Below are 12,616 nucleotides of genomic sequence, written 5' to 3'. Positions count from 1 at the left end.
TTAGATAGTTTTTATCTATTTCAAAATCTTTAGTAATTGTATTGATAGAGTCAAAATTTTGCATATCAGACATTGTGGGAGATGCAGGTCTAGATGAAGAGATTTGAGAAGTTTGAGAAGCATTTGCTTCATATTCAGGAATAGGAGATTTATATCTGACTTTGATTGGTTCAGAAATGACTGAAGTTGTTTTTTGAGGAAAAGAAAAAGATCTTCGTGGATAGTTGGAAGAAGAAGTACAAGGAGAACTAGATAATTCTCTCATAGACCCAAACCTTATAAGAACTTTATTTTCGTCTTCCTCAATGCATTCTATTTCTTGTCTTATGTTTCTAGGAGGCATTGGATTTGAGAATTGAAATGTCTCAGGAATAGAAATTTGATCCCATCTCAAGGTTTTTGCTGTAGAAACTATTGATTTAGTATTCTCAGCATGAACCTCTATAAAAATAGTTTCTTCTTTTGAAGAAGCCTCATGTATGAATTTTGGATTAACTGTGGAATTCATTAATCTAAAATAAACACGGAAAACAATTGCAAAATTTCTAGCAAACTCTTTAAATTTATTATTTAAAATTTGAATATCTAAAATTAATGAAGATAAGATTAATGGGTCTTGAAGATCTACTGTAAAGTTTGGAAAACAATTGAAATATATTGGGCCATTACAGATATTAGTTTGAATCATAGCCAAAACAGAATCTTTATAATTATTAAGTCGATCGTCTCTGAGAGCTAGGAAAATTGGACAATCAACTCCTTTATGAACTAATGGTTTTATTCCTATTTGAACAAGGCCAAAATGAATGAATCTAAATCTGTGTTTGAGATAAGCTTTAATGCTGGATTCTGAAAGTAAATGCATAGTTTCAGATTCTTTTTGAATGCTTCTAGTCTCTTCATGAGTTTTGATGCTAAATGCAGTCTTAAAATCAGTAATGCCTATATGATAAATTTTTGTAAGATTTTCTTTTGGAATTTCCCAATTTGAAAAGTTCTTTTCTATATGAACTTCACTACTTTGAATTATATTATTAGGTGATCCTAAACTAATAGCTTTCCTTAACCAGTTTGCCATTAATAAATTAAATGTTGCATAAACTAAATATGACTGAATTGAATGGGAACAGTGGGACCACCTAACCGAGAACACCAAGACTTAAAATGGCTTACCAACAACTTAATTAGGCTGACCAAGCACTTTACCAACACTCAATACAAATGCAATTTAATAAATGCACAATTAATCAATTTAATAACTTACTGGCTCTGATACCAATAGGGAGTTCCGAAATTTTTCTTTCCTCGTTTCTTTCGATAATAAGAAGGATAAGAATTTTTATTTTTATCTTTTGAAAATCTAGAAAATTGTTTTTTAATTTTCTTTTTTGTAGAGGGAGCTCTAATAGCTTCCATACCAAATGCTTCACAGAAACATCCAATTTCTTTCCTAGATTGTTTCTTTTCAGAGGTATATTTGGCTTGGAGTTTGAGTTCTTCACATAAAGAAAGACCTTCCTTTTTAATGAAAGCGAAAAGTCCTCCATAAGTAGTATTATTAAGAGCTTGTTCTTTATCTGTATCATGTTCAGCTATTTTTCTAAAAATTCTTTGAGCAAATAATTTTGGTAGTCCTGATATAAATTTTTCTTTCCAAAAACTTTGATTGCAATCTTGTCTTTGTAAAACATAACTAAAGAAGGTATCTTTATACCATCTATAGTCACTTAATGTTGGGCAACGTAAATTTTGTAAAATCGTTTCTCCAGAAGAAAGAGTTTGAGTAGGGTTACCGACAAAATGAAAGGCAATAACTATGATTAAGAAATCACAGCAGTCAGATTTTTGAAATACATTTCCTTGATCATCCATGATGTCAGTAACGTGATTCAAAATTTCTAATCTGTCTTGTAAAGTGAGAAGATTATCCCACCAGTTTTTTAATTGCCCAGTAAAACCTGATATAATAAAACCAAAAATTATTTGTTCATCCAAAGGTTTTGCCTTGTAAGCTACAATAGCCATTCCCATATTTTGAAGAGTATTAAGAATTTCATAATCAGATTTTCCATCTATGTTCCATTCATGGATCATATCTGGGGAAAAGGATTTGGAGGTAAATGTAGACCTTTCTTCATATTGAAGATCAACAGGAGTAGGCCTAGGATAATAGTTTTTTGTAGGGATATTCTTCCAAGATGATCGTATTTTATTAATTTGATGAGGATCATTATCAGATTCTTGAAATTGCTTTGCAACTTTTGAAATGATTAAAGACTCAGAATTTTCTTCATCAGAAGATATCTCTGAACTTTGATATTTACTCAAAACCTTAATATGACTTGGACTATTGTGCATTTATTAAATTGCATTTGTATTGAGTGTTGGTATCAGAGCCAGTAAGTTATTAAATTGATTAATTGTGCATTTATTAAATTGCATTTGTATTGAGTGTTGGTAAAGTGCTTGGTCAGCCTAATTAAGTTGTTGGTAAGCCATTTTAAGTCTTGGTGTTCTCGGTTAGGTGGTCCCACTGTTCCCATTCAATTCAGTCATATTTAGTTTATGCAACATTTAATTTATTAATGGCAAACTGGTTAAGGAAAGCTATTAGTTTAGGATCACCTAATAATATAATTCAAAGTAGTGAAGTTCATATAGAAAAGAACTTTTCAAATTGGGAAATTCCAAAAGAAAATCTTACAAAAATTTATCATATAGGCATTACTGATTTTAAGACTGCATTTAGCATCAAAACTCATGAAGAGACTAGAAGCATTCAAAAAGAATCTGAAACTATGCATTTACTTTCAGAATCCAGCATTAAAGCTTATCTCAAACACAGATTTAGATTCATTCATTTTGGCCTTGTTCAAATAGGAATAAAACCATTAGTTCATAAAGGAGTTGATTGTCCAATTTTCCTAGCTCTCAGAGACGATCGACTTAATAATTATAAAGATTCTGTTTTGGCTATGATTCAAACTAATATCTGTAATGGCCCAATATATTTCAATTGTTTTCCAAACTTTACAGTAGATCTTCAAGACCCATTAATCTTATCTTCATTAATTTTAGATATTCAAATTTTAAATAATAAATTTAAAGAGTTTGCTAGAAATTTTGCAATTGTTTTCCGTGTTTATTTTAGATTAATGAATTCCACAGTTAATCCAAAATTCATACATGAGGCTTCTTCAAAAGAAGAAACTATTTTTATAGAGGTTCATGCTGAGAATACTAAATCAATAGTTTCTACAGCAAAAACCTTGAGATGGGATCAAATTTCTATTCCTGAGACATTTCAATTCTCAAATCCAATGCCTCCTAGAAACATAAGACAAGAAATAGAATGCATTGAGGAAGACGAAAATAAAGTTCTTATAAGGTTTGGGTCTATGAGAGAATTATCTAGTTCTCCTTGTACTTCTTCTTCCAACTATCCACGAAGATCTTTTTCTTTTCCTCAAAAAACAACTTCAGTCATTTCTGAACCAATCAAAGTCAGATATAAATCTCCTATTCCTGAATATGAAGCAAATGCTTCTCAAACTTCTCAAATCTCTTCATCTAGACCTGCATCTCCCACAATGTCTGATATGCAAAATTTTGACTCTATCAATACAATTACTAAAGATTTTGAAATAGATAAAAACTATCTAAGAGATGAATTTAATTCCTCTCACAATGCTGAACATCGAGATTGGTTTAGATCTTTTTCTCGCTCCTTTAAAGACTCAATAAGAGATGTATGGTATAAAGATATGAATACTATTCAAATTAATATCCCGTTTTTTACATGGTTTTTATTGTTTTGTGAAAAACAAGGTATTGCTAATCCATATTCTCAAAATCACATATTTGTACAAACCAAACTTCAAAAAAATTGGGTTTTGAAGGATGGACAAACAATTAGTTCAGTTCATCCACCATTACAAAATATTACTTTTCCCTATTATGACCGTGAAATAAAGGCTAGTCCTTTTAAAGAAGGAAGAGTAGATCAAACAGATAAAACTCCAAATGTAGAAGACATCATTAAAATTTATCATCAAAATAATTTTACAAATCAAATCCTTCATACCGTTGCTACACAAGTAGATCAACTTTCAAATAAGGTTGATAATTTACAAAAAGAAACCTCTAGATCCATAGCCCCTAATACGATTGCATCATTAGGATCTAATAAGGTTTCTGCACCGCATTTCAAACCACCAGGATTAACTATACCTATGACTCAAATGTTTCCAAAAAATGGTTTTACTTCTTCTAACTCTAATTCTGCAGTGTTAGATAAAATTCAAAAATCTTTACAAAAATTAGCAGATAGTCCAAGTCATATTAAGGTTTTGAGTAAATATCAAAGTTCAGAGATATCTTCTGATGAAGAAAATTCTGAGTCTTTAATCATTTCAAAAGTTGCAAAGCAATTTCAAGAATCTGATAATGATCCTCATCAAATTAATAAAATACGATCATCTTGGAAGAATATCCCTACAAAAAACTATTATCCTAGGCCTACTCCTGTTGATCTTCAATATGAAGAAAGGTCTACATTTACCTCCAAATCCTTTTCCCCAGATATGATCCATGAATGGAACATAGATGGAAAATCTGATTATGAAATTCTTAATACTCTTCAAAATATGGGAATGGCTATTGTAGCTTACAAGGCAAAACCTTTGGATGAACAAATAATTTTTGGTTTTATTATATCAGGTTTTACTGGGCAATTAAAAAACTGGTGGGATAATCTTCTCACTTTACAAGACAGATTAGAAATTTTGAATCACGTTACTGACATCATGGATGATCAAGGAAATGTATTTCAAAAATCTGACTGCTGTGATTTCTTAATCATAGTTATTGCCTTTCATTTTGTCGGTAACCCTACTCAAACTCTTTCTTCTGGAGAAACGATTTTACAAAATTTACGTTGCCCAACATTAAGTGACTATAGATGGTATAAAGATACCTTCTTTAGTTATGTTTTACAAAGACAAGATTGCAATCAAAGTTTTTGGAAAGAAAAATTTATATCAGGACTACCAAAATTATTTGCTCAAAGAATTTTTAGAAAAATAGCTGAACATGATACAGATAAAGAACAAGCTCTTAATAATACTACTTATGGAGGACTTTTCGCTTTCATTAAAAAGGAAGGTCTTTCTTTATGTGAAGAACTCAAACTCCAAGCCAAATATACCTCTGAAAAGAAACAATCTAGGAAAGAAATTGGATGTTTCTGTGAAGCATTTGGTATGGAAGCTATTAGAGCTCCCTCTACAAAAAAGAAAATTAAAAAACAATTTTCTAGATTTTCAAAAGATAAAAATAAAAATTCTTATCCTTCTTATTATCGAAAGAAACGAGGAAAGAAAAATTTCGGAAATTTCCGAAAATCAAACAAAGCTTTCAAAATCTTTTGTTATTCGTGTGGAAAACCTGGACATAAAGCAAATGCTTGTACCACAAAGAAAAAGATTCAAGAATTATTTATTAACGACTCTGAGCTAGGAGATAAAATATCCAAAATATTATTACAAACCCCTGAGTCTACTTCTTCTTCTTCTTCAGAAAAGGAAGATGACGAAATTTTACAAATTAATGATCAAACTTCTGATTCTGAATCTTCGATTTCTTCCTCTCCTATCAAATGCATTAATGTTTTAACAGATAAAGAGAAAAATGTGGAATTTCTTTTTGATCTCGTTGACAAAATCCAAGATAAAGAGATCAAAAGAGAAACCCTTTTGAAACTCAAAACTATGGTTTTGGGTGAAACCTCTACCTCTAAAAACAAAGAAAGTATTCCAATTCCTCAAATTGAACCTTTCAATATTTCAAAATTATTAGAAAAATACTCTTCCAAAGAAATGACTTCTAAATTAATTCCTATTAAGAATCAAACTCTTTCGGTCAAAGATCTTCAACTTGAAATAAATAAAATCAAAGAAGACATCATTTCTATCAAAAATAGTTTAAAGCATTTAGAAATCAAAGATTTCGAACTTGAAACAAAATTATCTATTTTAGAAAACCCCATCTATAAAGAAAATCTTTCTTTGGGAAAAGAGAAAGTTAATGGGGATGATGATGATTTTATCACTGTTATTAATAAAATTAATTTTCAAAAATGGTATGCACCAGTTACTTTTCAAATTGGAGATTTTCAAAAAACCTATATTGCTTTAATTGATAGTGGAGCGGATCAAAATTGCTTAAGGGAAGGATTAGTCCCAACTAAATTTTATGAAAAAACAAAAACTCGGTTATATAGTGCAAATAGTTCACCCATGGATATTAAATATAAAATTTCAAAAGGAAAGATCATAAATGAAAATTATAGTTTTACTAATACTTTCATTATTATTAATGATATTAAGGAAGAAATAATATTAGGCACTCCCTTTTTAACACAAATTTATCCTTTTTGGGTTGATGACAAAGGTGTTCATACAAAAATTTTAGGGAAACAATTATCATTTCCTTTTTTAAGTCCCATGTTACAAAAAGATATTAATTTATTACAAAATTCTTCAGTAATACAAAGTATAAATTTAATAAAACAAAAAGAATTTCAAATTTCTTCTTTAAAAGAAGAAATTTCTTTTCAAAGGATTGAAGAACAATTACAACAATCAAAATTGCAACAAAAAATTTTTAATTTAGAAAATATTTTTAAATCAAAAGTTTGTGCTGATATTCCAAATGCCTTTTGGGATAGAAAAAGGCATATTGTCACATTGCCATATGAAAAAGATTCCTCTGAAAAAAATATTCCTACAAAAGCTAGACCCATCCAAATGAATTCTGAGCATCTTGAATTCTGCAAGAAAGAAATTCAAACTCTTTTAGATAAAAAATTAATAACTCCATCCAAATCTCCTTGGAGCTGTGCAGCATTTTATGTTATGAATGCAGCAGAAAAAGAAAGAGGAGTTCCTAGATTAGTTATTAATTACAAACCTTTAAACAAAGTTCTTCAATGGATAAGATATCCAATCCCAAATAAAAGAGATTTAATTAATCGCTTATATAAAGCCAAAATATTTTCAAAATTTGATATGAAATCTGGTTTCTGGCAAATACAAATTGCTAAAGAAGATAGGTATAAAACTGCATTCACGGTACCATTTGGACATTATGAGTGGAATGTAATGCCTTTTGGACTTAAAAATGCTCCTTCTGAATTTCAACATATAATGAATGATATTTTCAATCAATTTTCTTCATTCATAATTGTTTATATAGATGATGTTTTAATTTTTTCTCATGATATTGATCAACATTTCAAACATTTACATATATTTCTAAACACTGTTGAAAAAAATGGTTTAGTAGTTTCTGCCACTAAAATGAAATTATTTCAAACAAAAATTAGATTTTTGGGACATGACATTTATAAAGGAACAATCAAGCCAATTACAAGGTCTTTAGAATTTGCAGAAAAATTCCCTAACGAAATTAAAGACAAAACCCAGTTACAAAGATTTTTGGGATGTCTAAATTATATATCAGATTTTTTCCCAAAGCTCAGACAAATTTGCATGCCCCTCTTTCAAAGACTTCAAAAAAATCCGCCTCCCTGGTCAGAAATTCATACTAAGACTATTATTGAATTAAAACAAAAAATCAAATCACTTCCATGTCTAGGCATTCCAGATCCATCTGCATTCATGATAGTAGAAACAGATGCATCAGAAATAGGATATGGTGGCATATTAAAACAAAGAATAGATACAAAAGAACAATTAGTTAGATTTCATTCAGGTCTCTGGCTCGGACCTCAAAAAAATTATTCTACCATTAAAAAGGAAATTTTATCTATAGTACTATGCGTTTCAAAATTTCAAGATGATCTTTACAACAAAAAATTTTTGATAAGGATCGACTGCAAATCTGCAAAAGAGGTTCTAGAAAAGGATGTCAAAAACATTGTTTCTAAACAAATTTTTGCAAGATGGCAAGCAATTTTATCAGTATTTGATTTTCAAATAGAGCATATAAGAGGCGAAAGTAACTCTCTCCCTGATTTCTTAACCAGAGAATTTCTACAGGGACATCATAATGCCAAGGAAGAAGAATCAGCAAGAAAAACTCAAAGGGTTCCAGAGTTCAGATGATTACGAAATGGAACCAGATCCAAAACCAAACAAAACAGAACAAAATAAATTTTCATCCTCCAAAAATCTTCAAACTACCCTATCCATTTCAAACAAATTTACTCAACTAAATGATTTTCCCCCACTTCCATATTCACAAATTGTTCAAGAGCCTACTTCACAAAATATTATTTCAAATTCAAAACAAAAAGAACCAACTACAAAAATACCAACACAAAGCTTTACCAAATCTGCATACATTACAAAAACCGAAATAGAAAATGTATATCTCACTAATTTTACAATTCCTCAAAGCCCACAAATTATTAATTCAATCAATCAAAAAACTTTTCCAAAAGGTTGCGAATGGATACCAGAAAATCGTTTTAAAACTCAAAGGTTTTATGAATTTATTTTAGTAGATTCAAACTCTGTTGAAATCCAACATATCAAGGATTCTTCAGAAAAAATAATTTATTCAAAATGTATTTTTAAGAAAATTATTTCGTCTGTAGAATGGGGAGACCCTTATGCAGAACGAATTTTTTCAAAAAGATTTTTCCCTCAAAATTACTCATACTATGATTACAAAATGGCCTGGTATAGAGCATTTTTATTCAGACCATTTGATCATTCATGGTTTTTTATATTTGACAAATATTGTCCAAAGAAATATCCTATGTGGTTTTATCATTGGTGGTATTTATTTGGACCAACTCCTCAAATTTATCCAAAAGAATGCAATGAGGGTTTCACAACTTTTGTTGCCAATTCAAATTATCAAGCTTATGAAACTCCAGTCATGTTTCATGCAGAATTTAAAATTCCATGGATTCTATGTTGGAGTTACTGTCTCAAACAACACCTTCCACGTCCATATCCATATTCATTAATAAGAGAATTCAAAATTAAATGGTGGGACAAATTTACCTTAGAAATTTGTTCAACAAAAAATGTTATCTCCTTTTTTCAAACCGGTATAAAAATGGAATACCAATCTCCATCAACCACCAACAAACCTTCACCCTCAAAAGCAACATCAAATTCAAACTCTCCTCAACACAATAAAAATCCCAAAGTAGAAAGTCCAAATTCAGAATCATTATCTAAAGTCCAGAAAGCTATTCTCAAAAAGATTCTTGAAGATCCACAATATGCAAAGAAAATATTATCAGAAGAATCCTCTGATGAGATTTTATCGGAGTTTTCAAATGAGTCTTATGATCCAACATTTGGTGGCCCATTTGCTCAAGATCCATACGACTTTTAATATTGAGTTCACAAAAGTTCAATTCAAATGTTCAACAACTCAAATTAATTCATCCGGAAGCACAAACGTAAGCAATGACGAAATCAAAAGCATCTCCAACAGTAATTCAAAGCATCTTCAACAGTAAAGCATCTTCAATAGTAATTCAAAGCATCTTCTACAGTATTATAGTGTAACTTTAATAATTATGTTTGTACTATTTCTCTTTAATTTCTTATTGGAAGAGCAGATTGCACCTTATCTCTTCCTTTGTGTATAAATAAAGTGTCTAGCTCTAAGATGAGAGCATCCTGTAATTTTCTTTTGTTTAAGTCTTATCTCAAATAAATCTAACTTTCTTTACTTATCTTATTATTATCAATTATATAATAAGATTTATATCCACAAATTTATTAAATTATTAATTATTTCGTCTGTAGAATGGGGAGACCCTTATGCAGAACGAATTTTTTCAAAAAGATTTTTCCCTCAAAATTACTCATACTATGATTACAAAATGGCCTGGTATAGAGCATTTTTATTCAGACCATTTGATCATTCATGGTTTTTTATATTTGACAAATATTGTCCAAAGAAATATCCTATGTGGTTTTATCATTGGTGGTATTTATTTGGACCAACTCCTCAAATTTATCCAAAAGAATGCAATGAGGGTTTCACAACTTTTGTTGCCAATTCAAATTATCAAGCTTATGAAACTCCAGTCATGTTTCATGCAGAATTTAAAATTCCATGGATTCTATGTTGGAGTTACTGTCTCAAACAACACCTTCCACGTCCATATCCATATTCATTAATAAGAGAATTCAAAATTAAATGGTGGGACAAATTTACCTTAGAAATTTGTTCAACAAAAAATGTTATCTCCTTTTTTCAAACCGGTATAAAAATGGAATACCAATCTCCATCAACCACCAACAAACCTTCACCCTCAAAAGCAACATCAAATTCAAACTCTCCTCAACACAATAAAAATCCCAAAGTAGAAAGTCCAAATTCAGAATCATTATCTAAAGTCCAGAAAGCTATTCTCAAAAAGATTCTTGAAGATCCACAATATGCAAAGAAAATATTATCAGAAGAATCCTCTGATGAGATTTTATAATCACGTTACTGACATCATGGATGATCAAGGAAATGTATTTCAAAAATCTGACTGCTGTGATTTCTTAATCATAGTTATTGCCTTTCATTTTGTCGGTAACCCTACTCAAACTCTTTCTTCTGGAGAAACGATTTTACAAAATTTACGTTGCCCAACATTAAGTGACTATAGATGGTATAAAGATACCTTCTTTAGTTATGTTTTACAAAGACAAGATTGCAATCAAAGTTTTTGGAAAGAAAAATTTATATCAGGACTACCAAAATTATTTGCTCAAAGAATTTTTAGAAAAATAGCTGAACATGATACAGATAAAGAACAAGCTCTTAATAATACTACTTATGGAGGACTTTTCGCTTTCATTAAAAAGGAAGGTCTTTCTTTATGTGAAGAACTCAAACTCCAAGCCAAATATACCTCTGAAAAGAAACAATCTAGGAAAGAAATTGGATGTTTCTGTGAAGCATTTGGTATGGAAGCTATTAGAGCTCCCTCTACAAAAAAGAAAATTAAAAAACAATTTTCTAGATTTTCAAAAGATAAAAATAAAAATTCTTATCCTTCTTATTATCGAAAGAAACGAGGAAAGAAAAATTTCGGAAATTTCCGAAAATCAAACAAAGCTTTCAAAATCTTTTGTTATTCATGTGGAAAACCTGGACATAAAGCAAATGCTTGTACCACAAAGAAAAAGATTCAAGAATTATTTATTAACGACTCTGAGCTAGGAGATAAAATATCCAAAATATTATTACAAACCCCTGAGTCTACTTCTTCTTCTTCTTCAGAAAAGGAAGATGACGAAATTTTACAAATTAATGATCAAACTTCTGATTCTGAATCTTCGATTTCTTCCTCTCCTATCAAATGCATTAATGTTTTAACAGATAAAGAGAAAAATGTGGAATTTCTTTTTGATCTCGTTGACAAAATCCAAGATAAAGAGATCAAAAGAGAAACCCTTTTGAAACTCAAAACTATGGTTTTGGGTGAAACCTCTACCTCTAAAAACAAAGAAAGTATTCCAATTCCTCAAATTGAACCTTTCAATATTTCAAAATTATTAGAAAAATACTCTTCCAAAGAAATGACTTCTAAATTAATTCCTATTAAGAATCAAACTCTTTCGGTCAAAGATCTTTTCGGTCAAAGATCTTCAACTTGAAATAAATAAAATCAAAGAAGACATCATTTCTATCAAAAATAGTTTAAAGCATTTAGAAATCAAAGATTTCGAACTTGAAACAAAATTATCTATTTTAGAAAACCCCATCTATAAAGAAAATCTTTCTTTGGGAAAAGAGAAAGTTAATGGGGATGATGATGATTTTATCACTGTTATTAATAAAATTAATTTTCAAAAATGGTATGCACCAGTTACTTTTCAAATTGGAGATTTTCAAAAAACCTATATTGCTTTAATTGATAGTGGAGCGGATCAAAATTGCTTAAGGGAAGGATTAGTCCCAACTAAATTTTATGAAAAAACAAAAACTCGGTTATATAGTGCAAATAGTTCACCCATGGATATTAAATATAAAATTTCAAAAGGAAAGATCATAAATGAAAATTATAGTTTTACTAATACTTTCATTATTATTAATGATATTAAGGAAGAAATAATATTAGGCACTCCCTTTTTAACACAAATTTATCCTTTTTGGGTTGATGACAAAGGTGTTCATACAAAAATTTTAGGGAAACAGAGTTTGAATCTACTAAAATAAATTCATAAAACCTTTGAGTTTTAAAACGATTTTCTGGTATCCATTCGTAACCTTTTGGAAAAGTTTTTTGATTGATTGAATTAATAATTTGTGGGCTTTGAGGAATTGTAAAATTAGTGAGATATACATTTTCTATTTCGGTTTTTGTAATGTATGCAGATTTGGTAAAGCTTTGTGTTGGTATTTTTGTAGTTGGTTCTTTTTGTTTTGAATTTGAAATAATATTTTGTGAAGTAGGCTCTTGAACAATTTGTGAATATGGAAGTGGGAGAAAATCATTTAGTTGAGTAAATTTGTTTGAAATGGATAGGGTAGTTTGAAGATTTTTGGAGGATGAAAATTTATTTTGTTCTGTTTTGTTTGGTTTTGGATCTGGTTCCATTTCGTAATCATCTGAACTCTGGAACCC

This window comes from Amaranthus tricolor, chromosome 7 (genome assembly GCF_026212465.1).
Source record: "Amaranthus tricolor cultivar Red isolate AtriRed21 chromosome 7, ASM2621246v1, whole genome shotgun sequence".
NCBI lineage: Eukaryota > Viridiplantae > Streptophyta > Magnoliopsida > Caryophyllales > Amaranthaceae > Amaranthus > Amaranthus tricolor.
This window is presented reverse-complemented; position numbering follows the sequence as displayed.